Consider the following 16,640-nt stretch of genomic DNA (forward strand, 5'->3'; position numbering starts at 1 on the left):
GTTACGTAGCAGGCCGAGGGCGCGGAGCGTCCGACGTGAATTACGCCGCGGGTTCGGCGTTGCCAACCGCTGCACTCGCCATCTTCCTCAGCGGCATTCAGCGGGTCCCAACGGCCGCCATCGTCAGAGGATCAGATCTGCACCTCGCCCGTCTTCTTCGTCGCGGCCGCGGCTCGTCCCGTTTCGAGCAAGGGATTTTTTAAAGACTTGAGAAACATTAAGTGCGCGGGGAACAATTCGTGTCGCGGCCCGTCTCGGAAAAATCATAAACAATCGCCGCGATAATCCGTCGTTCTTTCGGTCGTTCGTCTCTCGGGTGATAGTGATTTTGACTATAAAAAAAAGACAGAACAATGTTATATAGTGCCGAGTGATTTCCAGTGCTACAAGACGGCAGGATGGTCCAGGATGCTGCCACGGAAAGGAGGAAGGAAGGAAGGACGGAAGGACGGACAGACCCACCCTAACCTAACCGAAAGCTACAAAATGTAAGTAAACCGGCACACGCCGTTATTCACTCAATTATTATAACTAACAAGTGTCCCTAAATATAATAACGCGTGTAAATTGAGATCTCTTGAAAAACTATGCGGGCGTAGCGCATGTCTCCTAGCAAAAATAAAATAAAGTAAAAAAAAAAAAATAGGAAATTAAAAAATACCGAGACAATTCTGCGAAATAATACCTAGATTTTATTTTAATCGTTCCGCGTTTCGTTCCAAACGAGAGCAATCCGTTCGTTCGACTGTCGCACTGAAACTCCTCTCAAAATAGTCGCATCCTGCGCCGAGCGCGCCGTTAATCGCCGATTTCCCTTGACAGGATCGCGAGGATACGATCGGTACTGGGAAACCGTAACTCGTCCGACGAGTAAAACCCGACCGAACGTCTAATTAAAGTATTAAGTACGTCGCGTCTCGCACGAGCTACGATTTACACGCTTCTCCAACACGCTCGCGCGACGCCGGGCTCTATCCTCCGTCGCTCCGGTGCCCGGGATCGCGGCCGGGACGTTTCTAGGCCAAGCTGGGGCCGGCCTACGCCGCGAGGAGACCCGCAATCTCGATTTTCGATTAAAATTTTACGCGGCCTGGTAACCGTGGCTTCAGGCCGACGCGCGAATGCGCGCGCGACGTTACGAAATCATCCTCCACCTTCGCGGCGCTACAACGCTCGATGGGAGAATTATCGTCTCTTGCCACGCACTATTTACCTGCATATTATTATCGAAGCACTAAAATTAGAATATGAATTGGTATTCGATACGCACTTTTCCATTGCACAATGTGAGAAATCGAAATCACGAGCCGAATACCGCGAATCGACGAGAATCTCGGGACGGATTTTTAGGCTCGACGACAAAGGACGGCGTCCGTCCCGAGGCGTTATCCGTCGGTGATTATTTTTATATTTTCGTTGGGGGAAGCGTCTCGCGTCGCGTGAGAGGCAGGAAATGCTTAAGTGTCTCGCTAAGTGGCGTTTACGATAATTTATGCGGGCAAAATTGCCGGCTCGCGATATACAAAGTAAAACATATCCGCGCTGTCGATTTCCTTTCTTTTTCATTGCCGCTTCTAATTGGGTCTCATTCTCGGCGACTGACGTGTAATGATTTAGAAAAAGAAATTCTGACGAGATAAACAAGCGAAACAAAAAGCACCGTCGCAGCTTTTAACGCGAAGGTTCGGCGCGCAGCGGAAGTTATATGAAATTATTCATTCTAATGCAGCTTTAAATCTTTTATTTATTTTTTTGGCGTAATTGAATTTTCTTGCATCGAGAACTTTTATTTCGCATAACGCAGAAAAAAATGTAAAAGTTTACCGAGATATTGATCTAGATTTTTAATTTGTATCAAACAGATGGGTAAATTCTAAATGTCACTCCGAACGAATTAATCTTTTCATTAATATATTTTTAAAGTTGATCACCGTTAAATTAATTAACTTGAGAAAATTAATATACGGTCTTAAATTAAATTAAGCTTTTTCACAGTTTATTTAAAGCAGTAGGCGAATCTCGTAGCAAATTTTTCGCTCGTTCGTCTCATTTCTTTATTACCAGCCGGCGAACAGAAGCGAATCCATTCGCCATCGACATCGCGTATAGATCGCGCGTTAACTCCGCTCAAGATTTTTATCGTCGCTTCGCGGTTTCTTGCTTAACGCCGGTCGTCCGTAGAAAAACGTGCCGATGCGAGGGAAAATATCAGCGTGCAAAGCAACGCCAGGTTCCGTGGAAATTTCCAGTTTGCTCAGTCGTGCGAGACCGTAACTGGATTCAGGTGCGTGCGCGATTTTAAAGTTCGCAGAAAACCAAGTGACGAGTGGCGCGCGATATTCAACGTTTATCTAGCATCGCGTGCAAGAACCCCGGCTCTTTCTTTCCTTCTTCTTTTTTTTTTTTTTTTTTTTACACCTGAATAATTAGCGATCGCGCGCGTGAGTTATTAATAATTACTCGGCGATTATTTTATCGCGCAATTAATAATAATGAAATCAATAGTTGCCGGGTTGGCAATGCTTATTATCTTCCCGCTTCGACGGGCGTTATCGATCACAAGTGTTAGGAAATGAGCGTTGAGAAATCCAACGAGACAACGAGAGAATCTGAACGCGCTTCTTTCGTGGCACCTGCGCCCGCGCAAAATCAGATTCCGAGTTCCCGGCCCGTGTTCTACGAGCGTGATATCTGATAAGGCGGGCCAGCTGTTTCCTTATCGACCCCGCGCCCGGCGATTCCCGCGATTAATCGGAAGTTCCTTACACCTAGGGCCGCGACGCAAAGTGGATTTTCGTGCCAGGGCACGAATTTCACCGTTAGCCGACCCAGTTTCCTCCGCATCCGTGTGTAGATAGCATCCGGCATCCGAGGTGCCGAATTTCATTTCCAATCCCTACCGGGCCCTCATCTCGATTTCTTCGTCGTGAGCGTCACGGGCGACAGGAACACGGAATTCCACAGCCGTTGTAATGGCATCTCTCGCTCTCCTCTTTCTCTTTCGCGGGCGCGTCGTCTTGTTTCCTCCTCCTTCGCCCCTCCCTCCGCCAGCGACGGAGTTGCAACGCGACGCGATGCTACGCCGCCTTTGATCTCGAACTCCGCCGAAATTAAAAGAGAGGCCGACTCCGTTCGACTATTGTTAACTTGCAAAAATCGTAAACGCGGCTGGTTCAATTTTACTGTTCCTTCGGCTGAATCTTCTCCGCTGCAATCTTAATTTGTTTTTTTTTATCTGTCGCTGTTTTAACTTAATCTCCTTTAAAAAAATGTTTTCGTTGCATTTATCGGATTTATTTGTCGACTGTTATTTTTGAATTCCTACTCTCGCGCGGAATAAAACTAGCAAAGATCCGACGTTCGAACCCGGCAAAGGCCTCCGGGACGAAATCTTTTTCACGCTCGTTGCGAAACGTCTCCCGTGCATCGAGTCGGAGGGAGCGAGAGGGGCCCCGCGGAGCGGATAGATTTCAATTAAAGCGTAATCGTGCTCTCGGAGCGAGCGACGTGGGAGTCGGGGGAGAGAGAAAGAGAGCAGCTATCTTACGTGTCAGGTACATACCAGGCGGTTGAGCTTTTAGCCTATTTAACGAACGAGGAACGGTGCAGATACGAGGCTGCACACCGACACGAAGCGCGTCGCTTCTCGCCGTCGTCGTTGTCTCGGGCCGCGTTGCGCAACCAGGTTGCCTGTGTTGGTCGGCGTTTACCAGCCGGCCGACTCGTGAGAGAGGCTGGATGGAGGTATCCGTACGCCTACATCGCCTCGAGCTGCCGTCCCCCGTGTGCGGCGAGGGGGACCGCGCTCCCATAGCAGCTAGAGAGTCATGCCGTGCCCGGATCGCGCGCGTTGTTGCCCCAACGAGACAACGTGCTCTCCCGGCGTCGCAGAGGGCTTGGCAGCCATCCGCCTGCCGGAGGAGCTCCCGCCTACTACTTTCCTCGACCAGAGCTATCGCGAAATCGAATTTTATCGCCGTTTAATAGTTTTCAGGGTTGCTCTATGAGAGTCTCGTCCGGCGAGAAATATTACTTTCGTTTGTTCGATCCTAATAGAAGTTATCGTTTACTGAAGAGCTACTTTGATTGTTCAATTAGGTTAAACAAATTTTATAATTTTTTTTTTTTTTTTTTTTGCGTGAAATTCTTAGGAAAATATTATTTGTTTTATTATATTTTTTTTGGAACGCGATAGATATTATTTAAATTAAGTTTAATTTTTTTAAACTTGAAAAGTGATATAGTTTTTTTTTTTTTCTATACGTTTTTTTCTTTGTGATTGTTTCCCACCATAAATTCCGCCTACCGATCGATCGCCGTCGACGCAGCTGACGAAACTGGACAGGTATTTCGCCACGAAGCGTTCGGTATCTTTCGCTAATCTCTCTCTCTTTCTCTCTTTCTGTGCGCCTTACAACACAATGAAATTAAAGCGATCCGCCGATCCAGTCCTGAATCATTTAGGTTGAGTGACAGAGAAATTGCGTGCGCGCGCTCGCGTCTTGAGAATTTTGCGCCCCGAGGAACACGAAACGTATGTCTATCTGTGAGACGTAGTCGCCGGCTCGTGCGGAGACTTTAACGCTTCGGAACGCGACCTCGATGCCGTCGGATAGCCCCCAGGTACGCCTTCAACCTATTTCCAGTGACCGATCGTTAGAGGCGATCCAAATGCGCTACCGCGAGACTCCAGCGTCACTAATCATCGTCGGACTTGTCACGTGCCGCTCGAACGCACTCGCTTTTAATCGGCTACCGGCTGTTTTCCGACTTCCCTCCGACTTTTCCTAAGCGTTCCACTATTTTTCGACCCCTTTTTCACTCTCGTATTCCCCCTTTTTTTTTTTTATAATTTGTTACTTTTTAATTACACAATTTGATAATTCATGCGCACGAGATTCGCTAATTCGCGGCCTAATAAACTCGAGACCGACGTGAGATTTTCTTTAGATCTCTCCGGAAAACACGTTTCCTCTTTCTCGCGGTACGTTTCTGTACTTGCCGGCTTGTTTATTGCCTCCTCGTTCCTCAATCATGCCGTTCGTCGCACCTGATGCGCGAAATTCAGCAATTTGGTGCTCAATAGATTGTTAGATCTCGAGACGCGTACTCGACGCTTTCTCTTCTTTGAATTTAAGCGTTTAAGCTCTTGAATGTTGATTTCCCGATTACTATTCTCTTTTGATCATACTTATTCGTCACCCCGATGATAAATTACGAATTAAAACGCGCCGGCAATTAAAATTATAATCGTACAATCGTAATTATCATAATATATAATAGTGACAATATTATCTTAACTAGAGTACCAACGTCAACGCCGTCTCATTATTTTTTTTACCGCGTAAAAATGACTCTATCAAACTCTCGAGATCGACATGCGAAGTACGTGACGTCGATGGCTTCATTTCGACTCCGTTAAGTCAATATTCCGACGATCGTTAGATTTAAGGCTGCTGAATGCGCGTAACGACGACTCGTCTAATTAAGCGCCGAGGTAAAGAGAATTCGCGCTCCTTTTTTTTCTCAGCGTCGGGCGTCGATCTTAACGACGCGAGCGTCCGGCCGGCATCGCTTTATAACCGATAATTACCGTCGTTCATTTCGAAAGTGCTCCACCCTCCCGGGTTCGTTGCGGCGGTACGAACACATCGGCCGTCGGTTTCGCGGCGTCCTTGCGCGCCGCTCGGTCCCGCAAACTGGGTCAGCCGGGCCCCCCGAGTCCGTTTTCTTTGACGAGCGGAAGTTCGTCCAGAAAGCATGCCGATTTGCGCAACCGATTTGGCCGCCCCGGCCACCTCGGGCGAGATACGCCGAAACGAAACTTGACTGACGCTCGGAGAAAGTCAAAACAGACTCTAGCATTCGCGTCCAAATTGCAGGAGAATCTCTCCATTACCCGTACTAACAACGAGACGACGTGGACACTCGAGTTTCTTGCGGCAGGGCAATCTTCCCGTGATTGAAGCCTCCATCTCTTTGATCTGAAAAGCGTATCGGCGGCGGAAATACATTTGTAACGTTCAGCGATAAAAAAAGATAAGAAAAAAAAAAGTTCCTCGGATAAAATATGCGTTATAATTTGTACAGTTCTTTTTACGTCGTCGCGTGAATTTTCTCTTCTCGGCAAAAAATCGTTTAATCGTACGAAAGAATCGCTCTCGATAAAACGAGTTTTTTTTTTTTTTTTTTTTTTTTTTCAATTTGCTACTGACGGACAAGTTTATCAACAATGATAAGCGTGTCCGATCGGCACGGTGAAAACCACGTCGCCGAGCTATCGACATCTGCGGCGAGCGGTGTCACGACAGTCGCGTTAATCGACTTCGCTGTGTCTCGATTCCGCTCCATTGGTTATGCATTAGCTGCTTTTTGTCCGCTGTCGAAACGCGAGTTCAAAGGCCACGACGCGGTATGAGATTCGTGATCCCGCGGTTCCTACCGCTATTACCGGCGCGTTTAAATAGAATAATCTATAACCACGGTTGTACAACGCGGCCAAATAACCCGGGTAATTTATTTTATTTCTACCCCATCGCGCCTAAAAATTCCCAAAGCAGTTTTGAGACTCCAAATCTGTCGATAGAAAAGTGATCTAATCTAACAAAAAGTCCAACGGTTGTTAGAAGTTTGTTTTTTTAACTTTCCAAACTCGTTGCGTAATAGAATTATTTAAGTTGTAATTAAAATTACCAAAAATTTAAAGTACCTATTAAATAATAAATTAAATAAAGTACTTTGCAACTCTCGCGGAGAAACTTTGTAGAAAATCAGACCGTTTACGTGCCGCGATCGTGCCCGGGGACACTTGGAAGCGTCGAGCCGCACGGTTTAGCCGCTCATCATCAAAACGGTATTCGGGCGACCTCGTTAATCGCCGATGCTAATTAAGATGTGCACAGTTCTAAGCGTGCCTCGCGCTAATAAGTACACCGTGTAGGAACACGAGGCGACATCGTCATTAAGCTGCATCCACCGGCGTCCGTGTCTGTGTACCTACGTGCCGCATTCGCGGCACGTTCGCGATTTTGCATTAACTCTGACAACCGAGACGAGGGCTTTCCGCGGCAGTTCCGCATCTTTTTGCACGGATAATCACGCCTTCGACGCCGCGCCGCGCGCCGGTGCGATATTAGCACAAGCCGCCGCGGAAGAAAACTATTCCACGCGTTCGTCGCGTCGCGAATAATTTTATACGAGACATACGGAACAAAAGGGGATTAAATTCTCGGACAAGTTTAATTTTAATTAAAATATCTTGTTAATAGTCCGGACGATAAAAATCTTTTTTTTTTTTAATAAGAAATAATTTATTAATCATATAATCAAGTAAATAAAATTAGTTCTATGAGGCTTTTCGTGCGCAACACCTCTTGAATGTTACGTTGATTTACTCAGGAATGTCAGTCAATCAAGTATATTTACCGATCTGTAGAATACACGTTTGTGACAAGTACTTACATTTTTTTTTCTTTTTTTTTTAACTTTGAAACTTTCTATATTGCTTAAATCTCCGAAGTTTTGACGTTCCTTGAAACTCTAAGCGACTAGTTTTTCAAGAATACTAGGTCAGTATACTCGACGAGGATTTTCCTCTACCTCCGCAGTGGTCCGCCTTTGTAGCGATCTAAACCGCTCTTATCCGGTGTTCTAATTACACCCTTAATTACACGTGCACGAGGAGCCTTTTCATGGCACGGTGGAGTCTGTTCACCGGCATAAAGTCATTTCCTCATAAAGCTAGGAGATTTATAAAGACAGGAAAAGGAGACCTCGAAGTTCCATAAATCTCATAACACGTTTGCGATAAAATAATCTTTAATATCTACATACGAAAACATTTAATCAAGCATCGTTCGCCGCTTATTTTCACCAATATGTACACCGATGTTTCACGCACAGCTAAACGGAATTCTTTCATCCAACTATAATTTTTTTTTTTTTTTTTTTCTTTTTTCTCGCCGTGGTGTATTTTATCGATTTACTCGTCAGGATTTCGTGGTGTCCGCCACACGTGGCGAACAAAAGCCGCTAACTTTTTTTTTTTCGTTTTTTTTTCTTTTTTTTTCCGTAATGCAGCACGCAGAAATATTTCGTCTCGTAAATTGTTCGAGAGCCGAAGAGCGCCGGTTCGTACGCGTATCAAAACGGCCTTTTATTCGCACCTGCCAGCGCGCGAGATCCCCTCGATCCTGCACCTATGTCGAAACGACCGCTACGGCGCAGCAACTCTGTAGAAATTTCTCTCTGGCAGCGGTTGCAAACCTGCCCTCGGCTACGACGCCGGGCTCTAAGCTCGCTTCTGCAATCGCACGGCTAACTGCCTGCGACTCTCCGCGTTATGCATCATCTCGCGTTTTCCAGCCGGTAATTATCGTACCACTGCCAGACCCGAGGCCTTAGCCTGCTTCTCCGCTGCCTCCGACTCGAAATTCTGACGAAACACGCAGACTCGTTGATCTCTCAACCGAGTGATAAGTGAGATGTACCCGGGAGCCACCGTAGATCTCTCGCGCTGCAGATTAATTTTTCGATCGCGGAATCGGTCCCTCTTCGACGCGAGCTAATCGAGCCGACTATAAATTCGCAAATTGCTCAATTATTATTATTATAATTTTTTATTTTTTATTTTAATTTTAATTTCTTTTTTTTTTCCGAAACTCATGAATAACTGTGTTACTTAGTCATAAATATGACACGATTATATTTTTGTTTTCGCTTATTTTCTGGCCGGCATAAATTAACGTGGAATTTTTTATCTCTTACGTCACGTTTGTGTGGTTAATTCGAGATTTATTTTCAGGCCAGACTTCTCGCGGTCAGTTTTAAATTTGTTTTCACGAGATCTCAATTTAATGTTAGGGATGCTAAAAAATTAGACATTAGGCCGTCAGGCAGCGGCGATAATTTTCTGTTAAGCGCGCGCGAAGGATTTAGAAAATAACCGTGATAAAACGTGCGACGGGGACATTCAGCGATTCTGGGACACCGTGTATAGCGCAACGGATAGGTGCACCTCGCTATAGGTGAACCACTCGACTATCAACCTGGCAAATGTCAGAGTATCCTGCCGCCGTCGTCGGAACCTGTCCTGCACTCGTGCAGGCTGAGTGCGCGCGCGGGGAAAATATTAGACCTCGCGAAACCCGCGGCTAAGTGCAACGTGTAGATTACCGCAACGCGGTGCATAATTCAGAGCCAAGTAGAATCTATGTCTAATAGATCTGAAAAGTATGCGTTTGATTGCCGTGCAACCCACAATTTAACGGTCGAGTTAAAATTTCTGAAAAATCCCCGGCCTGGAAAAAGTTAAGTTTCAGAAGGATTTAGTAAACTAAGAATTTAATCGGCTGGGAAAAAATGTTTCTTTTTTTTTTTTTTTAACCGAGACCGTAAAGTTGAATTTAAAACGTGCTTGGAATTATTTAATGTACTTGGCAGAATTATGAGATTTAGTTCGATATGCAGATAAAAAAAATTAAATTTGTTGAATTTCTGTCGTTTATCGAACAATTCCGAGGAGAGGGCTGTTCACTCAGCGGGCGTTATTTGTCTAATTAGTACTTAAATGAGTCGATAATTTATTAGCAGACGAAGAAAGCAGTTTTTGTCTCTGTTTAAGAGAGCGACTTCGTCATCGCGGAATTTTATTTACGCGTGTGTGCGCTGCGATTTTAAATTCGTCTGCGCGTTTCGCAACCAAGTAAATAAGCGTAATTACGAGGTTTAAGGTTTTTGCGAAGTCGCCATCTCCTTTTCTACTTCTCTCTCTTCTGCCTCTTTCATTAATCTCGTGCTTAATCTGTCTCGCGGGGACGTTCCTCTCGTAATATCAATAAGCAAGTAGCGGCATAAAGAAACGAGAGTGAGAAATCGATTTTTTCCTCCCGCTCGGAGCACACATGTGCATTTGCCATTAACATTCCGATAGAAAGCGGTGACTCATTGCTGCCTATAATGTATTTTAAGAGCGTCTAGAAACTGATGAAAGTCATCCAGTGACAATTTCGTTCTAAAGTTTAGAGGCCGAGCGTTATTCCGAGCGGGCATTCAGAACCTATCGAAAATCCCCAGCTTCTTCAGGACGGAACAATCGAAAGTAATTCCTTGGCTACCGGGCGTTATTAAAATTTGTATAAACGTTAACATCGATAAAAAAAAAAAATCATTACTAATTTCTCGATCCGCAAACTCGGTTCTCACAAAATGTTTTCGTAACAAAAATATGAGAACACAAAGACTCCTCTTTTTAAAGTTATTCCTTTCTATTCGGAATCTCTTCGTCTTCGTGTCGATGCCGAATTGTGTCTCCCACAATGAAGAATAAGAAATAATTGAATTACGATCTTCGAAGATCGATGGACCGGTCTCTCTCGCCGCCGAGACGTTACATTGCTATCTGAAGATCGACGATATGATCGATAACTTTGAAACCAAACTTGAAATCGGTTAACGCACGAAAATACTTCGCGCCGCGAACGTGGCTTGATCGATTGATTTAGTCCGCCATAATTCTATGAGCATTACAGATTTTTTTTTTCTTTTCTTTTTTTTTTTTTGCCCCGCGTGGTCAATCATCGAGGACTAAGATCGTCAAGGAGAGAAATTCAACGGGTTTGTACGGCGTATTTTACAGCGATGACCTCACGTGTCCTTCCACTGTCTTCCTCCGGGCATTGTCGATAAAAAGGACTATTAATAATCCGCCTTGCTTTCTCATTCCGCTCAATGAAACGTGCAAAGTATTCGATAATTGACAATGTAAGTGAAAAAGAAACGGTCCATACAAATCCCACGTTAAACATTATATAATGACCTTTGCTTACATGCTGCTCTTAAATATTCCAAAGTTCATTAAGGTCTTCAAAATCGCAATGTTCGAACAGTCTTCGTTCACAGCTTCATCTTAGCGAATAGGTTCGAGAAAAAAAAAAATCTTTCAAAATTGAAATACTTGATCACTTTTCTTTTTCCGTGCTCCGTTTAATTTTTCGAAGTCCCGGTGCCTTTCTCGTAGCACAAAAACAATATGTGACGCGGCGTATTTAAAAGACGCGTGTTTTAAAACAGCCATTATAAAGGTGGCTCTCTCTCGAACGGGCGAACACTTTGTATAGCCCACGTCGTGCGCGATAGTCACGTGGATTACAAAAGCATCGTCGGTGTCATTATGCGTCGCGACGCGACGCAGCGCGCGTCCCAGATATCCCCCGCTAACGCAAAGCGACGATTTCGACGTAGCCGAAGGAGGAGACTTCAACGACGGCGTACACGCGATCCCACGCTCGCAGATGCGTATCTCCGCGTCTACCTCCTCGATCTTGCCTTTGTTTTGGCTCGTTCGCATTGCGTTTCCTGCCGTTTTCTATCTTGCGCTTCCCGCTGTATTCCGTAAATTCAATTTTATATATATATTTTTTTTTTTAATCACGTAACTGCTTGGAACTCAAAACTGCTTTTGGTTAACCATCAATTTTTTGATCGAAAAGAATTAATCGAACCGTAGCGTTTAGGTTTTAATTTCGAAGTTTTCGAACACATTAAAATTAATTTTTTTATATTAAAAAAAAATTTTGTTTCAATTTAAATTTAATTTTGTTTTTAATAAATGAATTTAATTCGCGGTGTAACGTAGCTTCCAGTTCGATTGATTTACTATTTATAACAGGCCCGTTTATGGGGTTCTAAATTAGGATCAAAATAGCGAGGAGTGTAAGCCCACGGGTTTCGCCGGCGGCGCCAGAAATAGCGATTAAACGACGTTTTTAGATGCACTTTTAGTTGGCGACTCCGTGTCCAGCGTGTTTATATCCGTAGATAAAGAACGAGGGAGAGAAGGAAGGGGGGGAAGAATCGCGTCTTTGTCTCGCGTTTTCTCGAGAAACAAGAATCGTTTCTGGACACTCCTCGTCCCGGTGCGCCAGGCCGGAGTAGAAACGATCAAAATTCCTCGCACGGTTTCCCCGCACGAGAATAACAGATTCATCCAAATTCCATGAGCGACAAACGACGAGAGGCGAATTCCCTCGTCTTTTCCCCTCCTCCTCCTCCCGCCGTGAGGATCTCTAAACCAGCATAAAAATTGCTTTTAGAATCGAATCCGGCGACTCCGACCGGCTCATTAGCCGGTCTTTTTTTAGAAATTTATTCCGGGCTCTTACGAAATGAGTTATTGTTCACATTTAGGAGAATATAAAATAAAAAAATAAACGCATATACGAAGTCGAAGAAGCTCGACTACTGAAAATTATTGAAATAAATCTTAAACTGCCCGGTTAATATTTAATTCGTTTATTATTCAAAAGAAATTTTTATTTTTTATTTTTCGTCAATTTTTATCGCTTCCATCGTCGAGCAATTTATCCGAATAGGAAAATATGATTACGATCGTTGATCGTCGCTTTCTTGCACCTTTTTTAAGTACTTGGATCCACGCGGAATCTGCGCTCGTGATTGTAGGTGAGTTTTTAGTCGGTGACACGCGGAACGGTATACAACACGCGCGACACGTTCGCCATTACCGCGATTTTATAGTTAATTAATACCGCCGCGTGGTCGCGGTATCGTGAGCAGCTGGAATTTTTCACCAATTATTCGTTTCGCAGGCCGCAACGCCACCGCAGCGGCGATTCATCGCGCAAAACGGATACGTCGTGGTCGATTTTAAGCGAGAGCACCCGATTTCTCGAAACGCGAAACGAAAGCGAAGCGACACACCGAAAAAGTGAGAAAAAAAAAAATCAGCTCAAATATCGGATTTTCTTCTTGATTAATTCAACAAATTAAGTGCATTAATTCGAACTGCATTTTCTTTTTTTTATTAAGTTTATCGGCATTTATTTCTAAATATTTAGCAATTTAATTTCAATTATTAAAACGCATTACGTAGCTCGACTAATATTACGTTCCAGCAAATTAATTATTTAGCAATTAATTATTTTTTTTATACGTAACGCTCAGCCCACGGTTTTTTTTTTGCGGCGCTGCATTTCCACACAGGCGCGCTTATGAATTTCTGCTTCAGTTATGCCCGAGTGTTATCGCGCCGGGAATAATTTCCGTGTTTGCTCAGCGAGATGCGCGCGCGAAAAAAATGCAATTTTGACGATAATCGCGATCGCGCACTTTCTCCTGCGCAACTCGCGGCGAAGTCATTTGCATCGTATCGTAATTTTCCATTGAAAATAAGCGCGCGCGTACAAAGATCGCGAGATTACGCGAGGTCCAAAAGTGACTGCATTTTTTTCTCTCAGGGTTATTGGCGGTGTGTCGTCACGTTTTCTGACTCTCCCTCGCGGCGAAATAAAAATCGCCGGTCGTATTTTTGAGCCTAGTTCGAGCCGTAATTTCCTTTCGAAACGGACATCGTGGGCGATAATCCCCGGCGCGATTGATGAATCTTCCTCGGCGCGAGCCGCGCGGAGCGCGCGGAGGCTGCGTCATCGCGAAGATTTCCAGCGCGCGCGAAGGAGCCGGCGACACCTCGTCGTCATCGTCGCCGTTAAGCCGCGTGTAACTCCACGGGGATTACACGCATCCGGAACGCGCGGCGCGGCCGCGATCGACAAAGCGACGTTACACGGCACCAGCATCCGTGATTACGCGTCAACCGCCGCGGCTCGTCTCTATCTGTCCCGGGATTCCGTTCTACTCCCGGCTTTCGTAGCCACAATTTACCATAGCAATAACAGTTATCCCTAATGATCGAATCAATCATCTCGCAAGGAATGCTATTCCGCAATCCCGCGATCTTGCGAGAAAACGCGGGGAACGTGTGTGCGTAAGCGAGAAAAGTGCACAATGCAGCGTTCGCCAGCGGGAGTTCATCCCTCCAAAGCGAATAAATTTTATTTTTATTATTCGTTCTCAAAAAGCGTGCGGCAAAAGTATATATTTTTTTCTTTCTTTCTTTTTTTTTTTACGATTGGAAACAAAACGTTTCGTGTATCTGTGTAAAATAGCGATCTCCTATCTCGATTTCGAAAACGGAGTTCCATCCGAGATTTTTTTTGTTCTCGGATCGGTTGCGGTGTAAATCGACGTTCGATCACCGAAAAAGTTCACACCTCGCTGGCCGCGCATAATGCAGCTCGTTGCACTTTCGCAACGCGGATAAATATATACCTGCACGAGGCTCGCGCACACTCGTACTCGCACACAACGTACGCGCGTGCACACACACACGGGCAATCGTTGCACCGAGAGCGCGTACCCACACTCTGCTGCCCACACGCGTGTGTACGATACCGGAACGAAGCGAGTGACTAACCTCTGGGAATAGAAGAGACGAGGAGATCTCTGCCAGGTTAGCTTCTCCAAGTCCAAGCCGGGGCGGTTCGTCGGGATCGAAATTCGCGCTCCGGAAGTTCCTCGGGCGGTCTATAACGCGGCTCGTCGGGCGCGCAGGTGTTCCGGAAAGGGTCGTTCACTGATCGGAGCTCGTGTAGTACACGAGCGCATCCTGGACAACGCTAGGCGTCGTCGCGGTTCGACGCTCTTCGCACAGGTATCCACGCAGGTGCGTCGACGCAGTGGCCATGCGACTCTGTCGACTCCAACTCCCTTGGAAAGTGATAGACGCTCCGATAGCTCGGGTTTTTAAGACGCCATATGTCTTGATTTGTAATGCGAGAAGTATGGTTCAAAATTGTAGAACGCAGCCGAGCGTCTTCAGGTTCTTCGATTTCGTTTTTGATCCCGTACGGCGAGACTTTCCTTGTGTTTTCCAAGACGCAGCGAGTATTTTCTCTTTAAAGATGCAATTCTTAGGCGCTTAGATTAAAACGGATTTTAAATCTTTTAATTCTTAGGGTGCAGATTCTAAACACTTTGGAGCGGTTCTCAGCTTCCGTTTCTCAAAACGTGTCTCTTAGGGTATATTTAAATCGTAGTAGATTTGCTTCTCGAGTCTTCAAGGCGCAACAGGTCTCGGCTCTTTCCGCGGGATGAAACCGGATTTATTTCCGACTCTCTTCAACACTATTGGCGCTGTTCTCTCCAGCACTCGCGCGTGACGTGATGTGTCGGGGCCGAATCCCTGATAGTCCGAGTACGTATCTCTGTGAGGCCGAACATCCGAAGCAGGCGCGGATCGATCACTCTCACTCGTGTATACGCGTCGGCGAGTGCGTTCCGCGAAAGTTTTGCAAGGGGCGAGCTTTAGCACCGCGTTTTTGTCTCGACGCGCTGGCGGTAGAACCTCTCCGGGGAAGTTCTCGGAAAATTTGCGATCACCGGACGTGACCAGCGGTCAGTGGTACCAGCTGTTTCGTGGACGCCGTCGTGTGCGGCGGTAAACCGTGTTGCTCGCCGGCGACCGAACGACTGTAAGCGCGACGAAGGTGGCGGCGCAGGACGAGGAGGAAGAGGAGAAAGAGGAGGATGCGGAGGAGAAGGAGGAAGTGGTAGGGTAGGTGAGCACTCGAGGAGAAGGAGGACTTCGCGGCGTCCTCTTCCACCTCGCGATCGTGCTGGACGATCCTTAGTTCACCAGGTTTAAACCGTCGCGACGTTGCCCCCGACGACGATGACCGATGATAACGATTTGACTTTAGTAAAAAAAAGAAAAAAAAAATTCACGACTCGTTTAAGTATAAACTGCCGAGAAATTTACAAAGCTGCCCTTTGCTTCCTTTTCTTCCTCGATGTCTCAGTCCCAAGCCACGATGGCGTTTCGAACTTTTTAAAAATGGTTAGTGACTTTAGCAGTCGTACATATGGAAGTGCCTTGAAAAACGGAGAACGCTTCGTTTCTTTGACCCGTCAATGTAAAATTGTCCCAACGTTATGACGATTATGTAATTATAAAAGTCTAAGAGTACCTTCACTGAGAGCACTAAAAACACGTTGCAATATAGAACATTTTCCAATTCGATGCGTCACTCGAGAAATCGAAAGAGAACGATCTGACTCTCTGAGAATCGATCGGTCTCGAAGAGTCCGAACTCCGAATCTGAACCGCGCAAGCTCAGAGTATCGAAATCTTTGAGGATCTTCGATGGGTCCCTCGTGGACCAAGAGTTGACGAGTAAACTCTTTCGGCGAAATTGTTCGCGCGTACGCGCGCACGACAGGGTACGAAGGAGAGAGAGAGAGAGGGATAGAGGAGGAAAAAAAAAAGAGAGAAAGAGGACGACGGCGACGTCGCGACGCGCGTCGTCGACGAGGTGAAACAAACCACTGATCGGTCCCCGTTGCTGTTCTATGGCGTGCATCATGGCGTGGATTTCCAGCAGTACGGCTCACGCAGGCCCCGGCAACGAGGGGGGCTTGATGGAGCCCGGGGGCGGGAAGCGGGGGAGAGGGGGGGGGCAATCGGATGTGAGGGCAGGAGAAAGAGGGAGAGTAGGTAGAAGCGAGAGAGCGAGAAAAGACCACGTACTAGGTAGGTAGGTAGGTATGTATTCCGCCTCGGGCGACTCCAGGTATAGCGGTACTTGGGGACCCCTTTCCTCTCGGAGCCCGCGTTCGCCACCCTCCCTTCTTCGCGCGACGCCCTCCACTCTGCCGTCGACGCGCACAAAGGTTCTCCAACCGGCGGTTCTCCGCGCGCTGCACGTGTCACTAACACGGGTCCGGTATACTCCATCGGGGCCCCACGGACGCGACGACGCGGGGGAACCAGCTCGCCGATGCAGCTT

General features: G+C 46.2%; 1 long non-coding RNA gene across 1 annotated transcript in view; it reads left to right on the forward strand.

Moving 5' to 3' along the window:
* The first annotated feature begins 399 nt into the window (after nt 1–399).
* Nucleotides 400–16,640, forward strand: part of LOC139106955 (uncharacterized) — a 31,865-nt gene continuing 15,624 nt past the window's right edge. The window contains exon 1 of the long non-coding RNA XR_011546441.1: nt 400–488. This is a non-coding gene — a long non-coding RNA (uncharacterized lncRNA). The remainder of the gene's footprint in view (nt 489–16,640) is intronic.

This window comes from Cardiocondyla obscurior, linkage group LG12, assembly GCF_019399895.1.
Source record: "Cardiocondyla obscurior isolate alpha-2009 linkage group LG12, Cobs3.1, whole genome shotgun sequence".
NCBI lineage: Eukaryota > Metazoa > Arthropoda > Insecta > Hymenoptera > Formicidae > Cardiocondyla > Cardiocondyla obscurior.